We start from the raw sequence: 15,228 nt of genomic DNA on the forward strand, positions 1-15,228 counted from the left end.
GTTCCCAATCTAGTTCTTTATCTTCTCCATTTTTCTATCAGTGGAAAAACATTGATTGCTGTGCTTAATCAGAGCAGTGACCCTTTCTACTGAAAGCTAATAAGTCTTACTATTAATGTAGACCTAAAAATAAGAGCTGACAAGAACCATCTGGATTGTAGTGAAGCCATTTATATTGTCTCATAAAATCCTCTACTCAAAATTAATTCATATTTGGTTGGGTAAAATCTGCACATGAATTGAAAACAGACTTAAGGCCGTTAGCAAAGGGTAATTGATAAATTGCTAAGTATGGTTGGGGAGACATTTAGTGGGATTTTGCAGGGATCAGTGGAGGGAGTAAACAGTAATTTAATGAAAATAGAGGATGATATTAAAGTGGGGAAGTGTTGTGACAGTTACAAATGCAAATATAGCTATGCACTAGAAACATAAGCAAGAAATAAAATGAGAATCAACTTGAAAAAATGCAAACTAATATTGTACATGTGAGCAAGTATAATCCAGCATAGATTCAATAGTCAGGTGAAACCTGAAAAGCAGTGATGTCAGCATATGCTTGCGTGTAATGCAAATAATATATTGAAGAGTGGCCGGCTAGTACAACTTTTTAGCTGCATAGACACAACCTCAGAAACTGGTGTTTGTACTTGATACATTTGGAAGGGTGCTGGGTTCTGGTTGCAGGCTCTATGTGGCCTGCAGGTAGAAGCCAGCTGGTTGTCAAAGATAGAAGATCTACAAGGGCTCCTCCCCTCCTACGTTTTGCTCAGAGACCTGGGGGAAAGGGGAAAAGGTGGGGAGAAGATGCAGGGAGACTAACATAGGGTCATGCCTCAGAATTGACTGTATGCTGGAGAAATTCCTCAGCCAGGGAGTAGGGAACCAGCTACAAGGCATGTACCCTTGAGCTTCCTGTCTTCTATATGCCTCTGTGACAGTAATCAGTACAGAATCAGCTGTGGAAAGTTGATTAAGAAATAGTTAGAATGCCTTAAAATACAGATATAAGGCTCACCACTCCCTCTGGTCTCTTCTAAATCTGAGGAAGGGGCCAACGGAAGACAGATTTCAAAATCTAAGTTGGAGGAGCTGCTGGGTGAATGCCCAGGACTCTTCAAAGTGTTTTCCATGTCCTCTGAACTTTACTCTGTGTGTGTGTGTGTGTGTGTGTGTGTGTGTGTGACGTGCTCTAAGAAGGTAGTAGGTTTCCACTTCTACAATGTATTATTGGTGAGATGTTTTTGACTAGCTGCAAAGTGATTCTTCACTTTTATGAACGTGCTTCAATTTTATGCATGGGAGTAGTTACATTCTCCCTCAGAAGCATTTTGACATGAGGTAGTTGATTGGTTGCCTGCCCCTCCCTTCTTTCCACCTGCTGTCCCTCCATGAAGTCTCTTGACTCTAGGGACTACCCATGCATATAAAACTAAGCATTTAATTGTTTGCAGGATCAGCAAGTGTGTTTTTAAGGATTGTGTGTGTATATACACAAGTATGTACACATAGAGTAGAATTTGATTGCCTTTAAAACATTACTCTCAATTTAATATTTTTAACTTAACCCTTACAGCTTTGTTCTTTATTTGCTAGGGCAAGTGTTGTTTAAATTATAGTCTGTGAGGGTTTTTCCCTGGGTTAGTTACTTTGACTCTTCATTATGAATATGATCATCATTAATATGATTAATAATCAAAATAATTTTGTATTACAATGGTGCCTAGAGGTTCCAACCAAGATCAGGGACCCACTGCGCAAGTCACTGTACAAGCACAGTAAGAAACAGTTACTGTTCTGAAAAGTTTATAATCTAAATAGACAAGACCAACAAATCAGGATAAAACAATTATCCCCATTTTACAGATGAGGAACTAAGGCACAGAGATTAAGTGTTTTTTGCTGAAGATAGCACAGAAGTAGTCTGAGTCCCAAAGCAGGGCTGTAGCAAGACTATCCTTCCCCTCTAAGAGCTCAATCTTGTACTCTTCCACCTACCTATAATTATCCCAAGACTTCTCTACTTTTTTGGGTAGCCTTGGTGCCAATATGGATTTCAGACCTACCTCGTTTCAGAGATTTTCTTTTAAAAGCAGTGCCACTGACCAAATGTTTCCCATCTCCTTATGCACTATATATTATACTATCCAGAAAATACCTGTAGTCTGACTTTTGTGCTATACTGTCAAATAGCTAGTATCTAGCTACGTTAGATCAGTCTGTGTTTAAATCATGTTAATTTTAACTTTCAACACAGAAAAACTAAACAAAGCATTCCAGGTTAAGAGCTATAAAGATTCTTTGGAAGAGAACAAAATAGTGAACTTTTATAGTCAGTGAGTTTATGGCTGGCTTTGCAAACTTGAGTTTTATGCACATGTAAAATAGTTGTCATAGTGACAAACCAATCCACATTAATTTAAGGTGCTGGAATTTAAATTATTTGTAAGATATACATGCCAAAATTTTAGTTTCTAAAATATTACCGGTAATTTGACATGTTAAATGTTAGTTAAACATGCTGGCACTGGCACATAACTCTGGAAAGGCAAAGAAAATATTCACCCTAGGTTAAAAAATACTGAAGTTCTTAAAATGTTCTTTTGACCTTTGGCTAATGGATATAGTCACATTGTAGCAAAGGAAATGCCTAACATTCTAGCATCTGGGTTTGAGTCTTCATACTGCTTGGCACAGTTACATCAGTAGGTCTCTTCTCTTTTTCCACAGTAGTCATTGCAGACTTTTTGCAAAAGTAGATAAGGGACAGTAATCATGCCAAAAGCAACATGTCTTTTCTGTCTGCTCAAGGTGGGGGTGTAGTTGAATGGCTTGTTTCATATGGTGTCTTGGACAAAAAAGGAGAAGAAACAAAGCTATTGGAAGTCAGGCTGGAATTCTGTTTCAGTAGTGCACCCAGATTCTACAACTTAAAAATTTCAGTAGAGCTTCCAGATTTATTTTTGGAAAGAATAGCCCACCTTTTTCAATAGCCTTGTTTTTTTCACACATTACAGTGAGTGCTGTATAAGAACAAAGATAGTAAAGAAAAAAATCAGCATTGCGTTTTCTTCAAAGTCAGATTCCCCTATATGTCGAGATGTAACTGATATCCCCTGTCTCAGGCATACTGGGTGGTATTGATGTGAGATTGGTGATATAGCTGTGTCAAATCCATCTTATTTTGTGAATACCATTTCTTTTCAGGGGCTCCCCTTTGTATTGCATTCTTCATTGTGGGCTAGACTAAAACATCCATTATGTGTGGTGCTAGCAGGTTGGGGCATCTCTCAAAGAGAGTAGAGTTAAGGTTGGGTTGCAGGGCTAGCATGTATTTCCTGGTTTTGAGGGATTTAAGTTAACCCCTCTTTACATTCTAGAAGGTTGAGGCACTACTGGGCAACATTCACTCTGTCTTAATGATGTTTGAGGACGTTTAATAAGCAATAAGGAGTCCAGAGTGACCACATCCAGAGAGGCATATAAAGAGTTGGGATACCACGTGGAGGTTAGTCAAAACCTACTTAACCATCTACTTTTGATCCACTGGGGAGTCTAGATCCAGAGCCTGGCACCAAAATGGTTTAAGCCTAATACATCAAGGCCATGTATGTACCCACCAAAACAGGGTTTGTAGTACAGAAGGGAACTGCTCTAGTCACTATAGCTCCCTGCAAGCCACTACAATCCTGCTTCTAACCCCATTATTGTAGGAGCACTGCAAGAGGAGTTCCTACCATCAGGTAGGAGACTAATCTAGCCCATAAATCAGGCCTGCACAACATGCGGCCCGCGGAGCCTCACTGTGCGGCCCGCGGGGGGATTCTAAATCCCCTGCACACAGCGCTCTGCGGGCAGCCCAGAGCCCTTTAAATCCCAGCCGTGGCCAGGAGTCAGAGGGCTCTGGGCTGCCCGCAGCCGCGGGGAGCGCAGAGCCCTTTTGAATCCCAGCCTGCGGCCGCTGATTGCCCCCTCCACGGACCCCTGCCCCAACTGCCCCCCAGGACTCCCACCCCCTATCTGAATGCCGCTGCTCCTTGTCCCCCGATTTGCCCCCTCCCGAGACCCCTGTCCCTATCTAAGCCTCCCTTCTCCTTGTCCCCAACTGTCCCCTCCTGAGATTCCCCCCAACTTCCTCCCAGGACCTCACCCCCTACCTGTCCCCTGATAAACCCCTGGGACTCCCATGCCTATCCAACTGCAGCCTGTCCCCTGACTGCCCCCCCAAACCCCCTACCCCTTCTCCACCCCCCAGCCCCCTTACCGTGCCACTCAGACCAGTGTGTCTGGCTCTGTGCAGCTCCAGACATGTTGCTGCCATGCTCCCCTGCGGAGCCCCCAGCCCCCCGCGCGCCCCCCCAGCATCTGCCTTCCAGATTTGAACACTTCAAAATTCAGGAGTGCTCAGGCTCAGTTTGGGCAGCTGTTATTTCATTTCTCCCAAATCAAATACACTGATCCACTGTAACTTGCTGTAGAAAAAGTAGGATAAAATTGAGCAAGAAATGCTTATTAGGACTGGAATTGCTATTTTCAACAGCCATTGCCTTTTTGTTCGTTTGAAAGGAAGACAGTGATATGGCATTGGCAAATTCCCCATAGAAAGAAAGAGTGGAACAAAAGAATAATAAAGGCACCTCAACTTTTCCTCATTTATGGAGGACAGTCTTATAATATGCATCCAGATATCCTCCAATCACACAAGCTGAAAATTGTTCCACTTTACTGCAGCTCTGTAACCATATGGGAACCAATCCTGTCTGTGTTTTGTGCACATCCAAAATTCCTGCTGAATGACCCACCCTGGGAGCGAGTTACCAGTGACCCAGGGCTGGGGCGGCGGCAGGTGTGTGTGTGGGGGGGAGCCCAGGGCTGGGGAAGCAGCGGAGTGGGGGGAGGGCACTGGTGGGGAGGAAACGGGGAAGCCCAGCGCTGGGGCGGCAGAGGGGGTGGGTGGGGGGAGAGGCCAGGACTGCGGCAGCAGGAGGGTACAGGGGGGAAGCCCATGACTGGGATGGGGGGCAGACAAATTTTTTTTTTTGCTTGGGGCAGCAAAAAACCTAGAGCCGGCCCTGCTGGTTTCCCCCAGCCGCCGGAGCCCCAGGCCCTTTAATTTGCCCCTGAGGGCTCCCAGCCACCTCTTCAGCTGGGAGCCCCTGGTTGATTTAAACTAAAGTATCACCTCCCCACCCCCAACCTTTCTTTTTGGCCCACAGCTGTTTTGGTGGGGCGGTGCTGGGGAAGGAGGGTTTGTTTCCGCAGGGCTGGGTGGCCCTGGGGCGGGGTGTTTCTGCAGGGCTGGGAGGTTTCGGCCCTCAGGTGTTATCTTTGGAGGAATGTGGCCCTCGCCGCTTTACGAGTTGTGCAGGCCTGCCATAAATGATGCAACTGGCAGTGCTGTGTGGCAGGAACCTAGCTCCCAGCCAAGGGGTGGAGCAAACTGCAACAATGTAACAAGGAGGAGCAGGCCTGATTCCACACTGGTGGACACCGTGCAAAAAGGAGGACCAGTGTCATCTGTAATTTCAAAAGATCTATAGTTTTATGCTAAGAACTAGGGTAGGCTCAATTGGCTCAATATTTGTTTGTAGAAGGTATATCCCTGCACTTGGTCTATGTTTAAATACAATTTAAATGTGCAGAAGAGTAACAGTAGCAGCTGGATGTTCAAGAGAATTTGAATAAGGATTTCATACTGTTTTTACATTGCACTGGGTTAAGTTTTCCCATTTCCTGGGTCTCTGAAGTTGTTTCTTACTGGCAGACTTATTTCTCATGCTGAATGTCACAACCTGGCCCAGGCTGCCGCTCTGGATGGACACCAGTAGTGGAGTCTACTCATCATAGATTGGATCCCATGTTTTTCCAAGAACTCTAGTTTTGGGGTCCAAGTAGTGGTTAATCACTATCAAGTGCTAGAAACTCAGGCACCGACCGAGTGTGAATCCCCTGTCTGACACTCTTCTTGGGCAACAAGACTGTGCAGCCACCTAGATCCCAGAACCAGTGTCAGTCTTCCTGCACCCAAAGTTGCTTATATACACTTCTGCAGAGTTCCACCTTGCTGTGGGCACTTAGCTTCTTAATTAAACTCTTTAGGGACAATGTGGTAGGCAAGTACATTAAACACAGAATTAAGGGAATTTCTTAATTACAAACAATTTACTCTTAAGCAGCATCAAAGAGTTACAGATCTTTGAAAAACAAACAGCCCTGAGATGCACATCTGAGTTTCATCTCACCCTTTTCTCTGGGTGAAGTCTGGTTAGTGTTTCAGGAAAGGCAGACCCCATCATGTCTTCTCTGTTCTTAGCATGGACTTCTGGCATGTGGCCATGAACTGGCAGCTTGCTCAAAAAAGCAGCTACTTTTTTTTAGTGGGGGAGGGTCTTTATCCCAAAGCTGAAGGCCCAACCAGTAGCAAACCATTTGTTCCAGCAGAAAAGAGTCTTTTAATGTTGATGGCCCTTGTTTGCTTGGTGCCAGCTTCTTAGGCATTCAACTGTGTTTCAAACACCTACTTATGCAGGACTCTACACTCACAGATACTACAGAAAGCTTTGGAATAGAAGACATGAGCACTGCAGGATGAAGTGTGAACACTTTCTCTGTGCGAAGACAAAACCGGCGTTTACATCAAGGTGTCTGTAAACAGTGGTTTACCTGCATCTGGTCTACATTCAGACAGAGGCTGCTCCATGCAAACCATCCTGTACTTGCTAAATGTTACCACTCCTTCACCCTTACCCTGCAAATTCCTTCTGAGATGTCTTCAGTTACATTCATTAAGCACTACTGGCCACTGTCAGAGAGGCTACCAGACTGACGATCTCCAGCACAAGACACCCTAGTGCCCCTCTGACACAACCTACAAAACTCGGTGCTGAAATAAGGCCTACTTGATCTTCACAGGTACACTAGCATCTGTCCTTCTATTACAGTAATGGCTCTGACAAGCTGCTCTACCTAAACCCTCCACCATTCGATACAACTGCACCTAACACCATGAATGTATCTGGGATGCATGAAGATAAATGCTGGAATTTAGCACAATGCCATGTTCTCTTAGGAGAAAGAATTGCTTATTGTAGATTTAAGGCCATAGATCTAGTTTGACTTCCTGTATAACACAGACCAGGGAACTTAATTGTTATTTCATGTATTGAGCCTGGTAGCTTTTGCTTGACTAAAGCAGCTTCTAATAGGGCAACCGGTCTTGATCTGAAGATATCAAGAGATGGAAAATCAATCTCTTCTCTTGGTTGTTTGATCTTTACACCATCCTTACCCATTCCAGTGGCTGTTGCCGCTCCAGTGTGGATAGACCTAAAGTTGTTTCAGGGCATGGGGAGTGTATCTTAGCATCACATTTCCTGTTTTTCAGAAGTTAAAGTTAGCCACTCTTCACATTCCAGAAAGCAGTGAGGAACTGCTGTATGTTAGTAACGCTATGTTAATAAAGTATTGGGGTATTTAATTTTTAATTTAATTTCCTTAAAGTCTCAGCACTGCATATACCATATAGTTCAGCTTTCCTCTTTCACTGCCTTTGGCTCCTTGGCAATTATTACCTTGTTCGCAGAAGGCACTGCATCATCTCCTTGGCTCCAGTCTGTCCAGCACAGTCTGTTCTCTCTTTCCGCCCCCTCTCCACCCCCATTGATGGAGCAGTAAGCATCAGCATGGGACCTGCAGGTTGAGCCGGTGGGAGTATGCGGGGATTAACATGGAGTCAGTATGGAAGCATATTTTTAAAGCAAGAAGCGCTTAGGCTGGGAGGGCAGTTGGTAGAAGGGATGGTCCGGTGGTTAGGACCATGGACTTGAAAGAACTGGGTTCAACTTGCTGCTCTGCTAACAGCTTTTGTGACCTTGGGCAAGTCCCTTAGTCTGTCTCTCAGTTCCTCATCTGTAACAGAAGGATAATGGTACTTTCCTACCTCCATAGGGGGTGAGGAGTGTTGAGGATAAACATCTTAAAGGTGCTCAGACGCTGTGGTGATTGTGGCCAGGTAAGTAGCTGTCCTTGATAGATATTGGGGCTTTTGGGGACAGAGCAGAAGCCCCTGAACCTCTCCCACTGCACAGTTCTGACCCCTGACTTTACAGCCACTCTTCCCTGTTCCCAACCCCCTCGTTGCTCTGACTCCCTCCATATTTCCCCTAACAGCTCAAGTTCACCTGCTGCTACTCTGAAAATGCTCCAGTTCCTCCAACAGTCATAGAATTTAGGGTCATAAGGGACCCCCTGATGACCTAGTCTGATTTCCTGTATATCACAGGCTGCCAGTACATGAAACACAACAACAGTCATTCCCCACACCATGCCTGTTGGTTTGAGTCCTAATCTCTTCCCCCCTCTCCTCCCCCTTGTCCTCCATACCCCTGGTAAACTTGTAGGGTGTTTGTGGAGGTGGCAAAGTGATGGGGCTGTGATGTGTTTGTACCACTTGGAGGCAGAGTGGAGATGCAGAGTCTCTACCCTAAATCTAGATCTATTGTATGAGGAAGGGGCTCCACACATCGGTATTCAGCATAGGAGGCCCAGAGGTGTGAAGTAGTCCATTCATCTCAATGAGATGTTCTCAGCTGAATGAGAACAACCCCAGGGGACAAATATTGCCTGAAACAATTGCCATGAGATGTGATCTTCTCCATTCATCTCAGTAGATTTTTTTTTTTCACCCATCTGTTTCTCAGTGTTGCTTGGAAGCCTGTGCCCTGTTAAGGCCATTGCTTATTCTTAGCTCTCTACCCAGAGGGGCAGGGCTCCCAGATCATGGACACTGGGGTGGAGTCAGGGAGAGGGCCTCAGACTCCCCAGAATCCCATCTCCAGGGGGCTGAGGGGAAGAGGCAGAGACCCCTAGACCTTGGTTTACACAGAAATGTAATAACATGCCTAGCAGTCATTTTTATATCTATGTAGAGTGTATGTAATTTATTTTTTTAAAAAATAGCGATAGCCCTTTAAAGTAGTTGTACTACTCAGGGATCATTTCCCCAAACTTTAAAACCCCCTTGACAGAGATGTGTAGTAGTAACGTGTCCACCAGTCATTCCCAGGTTTCTGCCAAAGGCAGCACTTAAACTCTCAGTAAATGGGTGCAACTTAGGTTCAAAGGCTTCAGCCTGTCCCCTTGAGCTACCACTGTGAAAACAGGCTGTCTGGCAATCCCTCTTGCTTCCAAAGGGCCTTAGTCCAGCTTCAAGTGCACATTTCATTTTTTGCCTCCAGCTGCTGAAACTTTATGTTGAAAAGCTTATTCATGCTTAAATTAGGAATACAGGTGCCATGCTGTAACAGACATAAGTTCTAAATTACTGAGATCAGTGTGGGGAAGATCAGAGCCATAGTTTGAGGCACAAATGTGGGCAAAAAAAGTTAAAGGAATTAGTTAATTTTGTAAAACTATTTTTTAGTGTGCTGTATATTGGGAATCCCTTGTTCAAATGATCCTAAATTTGTCCCATTTTACCCTGCACCCTAATGAGGCACAGCAATTTCCAAGACACCAAGTAAGCATAATGATTTTCAATTAGTGGCTCTCAGCCTTTCCAGACTACTGTACCCTTTTCAGGAGTCTGATTTGGTTTGCGTACCCCCAAGTTTCACCTCACTTAAACTACTTGCTTATAAAATCAGACCTAAAAATGTGTGTCAGCTCGCTAATACTGAAAAATTGCTTGCTTTCTCATTTTTACCATATAATTATAAACTAAATCAATTTGAATATAAATATTGTATTTACATTTCAGTGTACAGTATAGAGCAGTATAAACAAGTCATTGTATGAAATTTTAGTTTGTACGTACTTCACTAGTGCTTTTATGTAGCCTGTTGTAAAACTAGCCAAATGTCTAGATGAGCTGATGTACCCCTGGAAGACTTATGCATACCCCCAGAGGTATGTGTGCCCCTCATTAAGAAAGCACCTCGAGTTCCTTTTAAACAGAAAATGATATGCGACCTCAAGTTCACTGCAGTTGGTGCTTTGTTATAATGAATAGAGATGGTTTAAACAAAAACCAAAGTACTTCTCATGGGAATTTTTCAAAATTTGTTGTTTTCTGAAAATTTCAACTAAAACCTTCAACCAGCTGTGAAAAAATCTGAAAATTGAACAAATTTTCAGGCTTTTTTGCCAACCCATATTTCATGAAAGATTTTATTGAAGTATAAATTTAGAGAAGTTCAGCCTGCTTTTCCAGTGTGTAATTTCTGGCAGAAGTTCAGAAGGTTTCAGGAATTCCAGAACAGGCCAAGGTTCTTTGTTGCCTTCTAATGGGGGGAAGCAGCCTTGTGGGGGAGAGGAGGCCTTGGTACAATACTCTGTCTGAACACAGGAAACTTTCAGAGTTGTTCATCTTTTGACTGGTGGTTCTGCTCCCTGCACATAACCTCTTTTTAAGTCTTGCCTCAATATGAAGTTCCAGAGGTCCTAATAGTCGAGAGCATATATAAATACTTACATTTTGCTCTGGTTCAGGAGTATTTGAAGTTGCTGTCTTATTCTTTGGCCTAACAGTGGTCCCTGGAGTCTTCACAAAAGATCACAGCATTGATGGTAGTACCTCTTCGCCTAAGGCAGTTGTACATCTTGTCCTTTTATTGACAACTGGATTGTGAAGGCCCTGTCAGCTCTAATTCCTCAAAGGAGAGTTCAAGAATCAGTGAAGCTACCTGCCTGGCAAGAGATGGTTGTTAACCTTGAAGAATTGATGAGTACCTTCTGAGGAAGCTTGCAGGAGTGCTCTTTAACCAGAACCAGTGTTTTGTTAATCCTCCCCTAAAAGAGAGACAAGCCATAGGTCTCTTTGCAGACCAGAGAGAAACTAGATCACCTGATAACCTACACTTGAAATATCATTTGGTTACATGTCACTTTTCATGGATTTGATCCCATGAGCCACAAAACGCTTTATCCCTTGCTTTTATTTTCTGGCTTAGTGGACTCAAAGCAGAGAAGATACTTTTGCTTTGTCAATCTAGCATTGTGGTGGAAGGATACCAGAATGATGATACTCTGGTGTCTTAATGGGGCAGTCTTCTAAAAGGCAAGTTTATTGGGGTGGCAACCTTCCTGATCCTTATCTTAACCTAGGGATCTTGGCTCACTAGGGAATCTATTTTTTCTAGTAAAAATCACTCCAAGTCTCCACTCCAAGCTGGGCTCCCAGCTCAGGCTGCTGCCCAGGCTCCTTGCTCCAATCTGGGCTGCTGCCTGGGCTCTTCAGCTCCCTGCTCCCCACCAGGAATAGGGCAGCCGACCAGCCTCTGGGAAAGGACCTCCCCGACAGAAGCCCAGCTACCTGCTCTCTGCCAGGAACGGGACAACTGCCCCGGCGTCTTGGCTCCCCACTGGGTGCAGCCATGCTCCTGGTGGTGAGATCTTCACCATCAGTCCAGTTGGCTGCCGTGCCTCTGGCAAGCAGCGGGGAGCTGAGAAGCTTGGGGCAGCTGCCCTGTTGTTTGCCGAGAAGCCTGGGGTGGCTGCCCCATCCCTACAGTGCCTGTAAGTCAACCTGACATATGTCAATTTAAGTTTATCGTGTATGCCCGGAGTGTAAATGTGCCTGAAACCAGAAGATTTTTGTTAATGTCCATTGGTCCACCTCTGCATCCTTCTCCTTTGTGCTGGGAACTGAGAGTATAAGGTGCAATGCAGACTGACTGCCTCTCTAGTTCTTCTCTACTGTCTGTAGTCTGAGATGGAACCTCTTCGTTGTCTACAGTGTTATCTAGTTTCTTGTGCTTATCTGTAAATAGGTTTTAAATAGTAGTTTTCTTAGCCAATTAAGTGTAGTCTTTAGTGCTGGGACCTTGGAGTGTGAGTGTGTCTTTCCCTTGCCTGCCCTCTTTCCCCTTCTGCCCCCCGAAATGGACCGACTACTGTGTCCAAGCTCCTGAGATTCAAGAACTGTGTATCCTGTCCTCAGGCCTTCCCAGTCAGCGATGGCTCAAGTGCCCCTGCTTTCTCAGAGAAGATTACAGCCCCTCAGACTGAGTACGGGCTTTGTAGATTCATGATGGATTAGGCTATGAGGCCCCAGTCTGACTCTGGTCCATCAGACCCTCCTGTATGTCTGGCAGAGGTATAGAGAAGCACCCCTCTAAGCATGGTGACCTTTAGCTCTGGGGTTGATAGGAGTTAGAGCAAAGGACTCCTCCAAACAGGGGCATGCGGAGGGTGGGAAACACCCTTATGAAAAGCAAAAGAAATCCCCCTACAGGTCCTCATCCAAGAAGAAGGCCACTTCTCTGATTCTCTCCAAGTCTGGTGAGAGACTGTGCCATGGTGAGAGAGCGCCAGAAGCTCACAAGGGACACTATCGTTCTCCCAGTTCTCAGGGACAATAGCGCTCTGAAACCATTGTTAACTGTAGGAACAGAATTATCCCCGGTATCAATAAGAGAAAAACAAAAGCAGACACCTCTTACACAGACAGTACCAACTCAACATGATAAGGAGTTGACTGACATTGCTGGCACCACGGTACGAAAGAAGCCCGGTCTGCGCCCTTGCATCAGGGAAATGGATACACTGCCATCTGCACAGACACAGAATCCCTGATCCTGTCAGAATGGATTCTTGCCAGGGATATTACCCACACTATTGGTGCAGGGCATGCAAGAAAGAAAAACACTCACTTACCAGTACCATCTACCTGCAGAGGCACAAGGCTGTCAGGGCTGACTGCACTGCACGTGGAATTTGAAGCCACTGCCACTTCTGAGTCAGATGTTAGTGGGAAGGCATAACCACTCCCATCAAGACAAAAGTTCAGTCTAGACATGGAGTCCAGAGTTTCCCAGAGGGTCATTGGTATCAGACTGCCAGAGTACTTTCCTGCTCTCAAGTACTTCTCTAGAAGAATTGTCCATAGGTGGTGTCATGGGTCAGATAACTGCCCTGGAAGGCTTTCCCCATTTGGTTCCTTCCCCTAATTATAGTTGCAGGTGCTCAGTCTAGCCATTTATCTAGGTACCTAGCTTTGGCACCCAAGTCCAAATGTAATATATTTTTGAAAGCTTCAATGGTTGAGAACATTTCCACCTGCCCACACCACATAGTCCTGGTTTAGAGTCTTCTAGTTTTGCATAGGCTGTTTCCCTTTGGAGCTTGTTTGGTCACATTTGAGTGAAGGTTTAAATTTGGCCCTCTTAAGCCAGCTCCTTGGCTAGCAGGGGGAAGAATTAGCATTATTTTAACTCTGATGTTACAACTATATATAAATACAGATGACATGAGCTTGATTTTCAAAACTACAGTCATGTAATTTTGCACCTTCATTTCTTGTCTGTAAAATGGGGATAGTGCTTCCCTACCTCACAGGGGTATTGTAAGGATAAAATTAAAGATTGCAAGGCACTTTGATGATGGCCATATAAGTATATAATACACTTTTGTACCCATTTCTAAAATTGAGATTACTTGATATATCTTGGATTTTAATAAAAATCTTTGAGTTTTATGTAAGTAACAAATGAGACAAGATCACGTATCACTTTCAGACAGGAAGTATTGCTTCTTTCAGAAAGAAATACTATATTTTAACATTTGGAGAAACAAAAGAGAAAAGTGAGCTGAGCTCTTTAAGAGAGTAGGGATGGCTAACTGGTAACCAGGTAACTTGTACTATTTAGGCTATGTCTATACTGTGCTGCAGTGCAGAGTACAGGGTGTGAACTGCACAGCACACCATTAAGTGTTGCGCTACAACTGCCCTGTGTGGGTGCTGCTGGTACAAACTAAAAGGTAACTGGTTTGCATTAATGTAGTCCTTTATGTTAACAAAGTATCATTTCATTTGCACCAGTAGCGTCCTCGCAGGGCAGTTAAAGCACTACACTTTGGTGTGCTGTGCAGTTCACACCCCTGTAGGGATTCTACTATAGCACAGTGTAGACAAGCCCTAAGTCACTAACAGTATGTCTACACTGTAACTGGTAGTTTACAGGTAGACGGACACACATTAGTGGTGCTTTAGCTTGTGCGCTAAAATACAAATGTAGCCAGGGATAGCACATGCAGCGGCTCTGGCTAGCTGCCCGAGTGCATAGCCAAGTGTCTGGGTGGATTTGTACTCAGGTGGCTAGCGTCAGTTGCTGCCCTTGATACCCCTGGCTACACTGAGAGTGTGTCTAGCCTCTCTGGGAAGTACGCTCCCAGCTCTAGATATACCCAAAGTAATCTGGTTTACTATGTCAGTAAAGAGGAGAACACAAAATGCAAATCACATACCTTTTGTGAGGAGCTAGAAAAACGTGTGTTGGTAACATTCTAAAAATAGTTTAAAAAGATCCCCCCCCACCCCTACAGCCCCTGCTATGCAAGACCTCTGTATTCTGGAAGGTAGTGATAGAGCTAGGGTAGTGCTTTCCCTATACGCTGGTGAGAGCAGTGGTGAGGGGAAAAAAATACTACTCTGATCATGTTTTCCCCTGGTCAGGACACTGGTAAGACTTTCATATGGTAAATTTTTATTAAGGGAGAAGAGTTGAAAACCCACAAATGGTGCAGATTGGGAGGATCACTGGGCTATTGGCAGTTCTCCAAAGCAAGATTTATGCAAAATGTGCTCCATGTCTGTGGTGTTGACTGAAATGTTTCTGTGAAGAGGCGTAGGATGGGTTTCGAACATTACATTTTGTCTGAGTCTCAGTTGGTACAATTTTTACTTACCAGGGCTTGAGCTTTCCTGAAAAAGGTTATTTTTGAATTTATAGAAAATTCTTTGGGTCAGCTGAATTCCTAGAGACATCTCTGGGGCTAAATCATTATGAAATCATAGACAAAAAAGATTTGTGGTATTCTGTGTTCTGCATGTCAGTTGAGATGGTGGGTGTATTCTCTTTCCAGTCTATGGAGATGAGAATTCAAAAGGACTTTGATTACTCATTAATAAGGTTTGATTCCTGCTGAGCAATCATTCCTCCCCCCCACCCCCGCCCCAGTCCTGACTAAGCTGTTACCTAGCGGTTTTAATTTTCCTTTCTGAAATACCTTTTTAAACTGTCAAGACCTAGCTAGATGCTATCTATTGTCAGATCTTCTTTTTTTACCCCTTGCTCCAGAGAATGCTTTTAGGGGAACAGTATGGTGGTCAGTTGTGTGTCATTCCCCTCCTTTTAATGACTGGGAATACCTTGTGAGGTTGCAGCTCTTTAGTTTGATTTCTCACTTGTCTTTGCCAGCCCAGAAGCTGGAGTCTGATTTGTGGGTTTC

At 44.4% G+C, this 15,228-nt stretch overlaps 1 protein-coding gene across 2 annotated transcripts in view; it reads left to right on the forward strand.

The window, feature by feature from the left end:
- CRIM1 (cysteine rich transmembrane BMP regulator 1) overlaps positions 1 to 15,228 on the forward strand; it is a 320,862-nt gene that overhangs the window by 38,793 nt on the left and 266,841 nt on the right. The window lies entirely within an intron of this gene.

This window comes from Mauremys mutica, chromosome 3 (assembly GCF_020497125.1).
Source record: "Mauremys mutica isolate MM-2020 ecotype Southern chromosome 3, ASM2049712v1, whole genome shotgun sequence".
Lineage (NCBI taxonomy): Eukaryota > Metazoa > Chordata > Testudines > Geoemydidae > Mauremys > Mauremys mutica.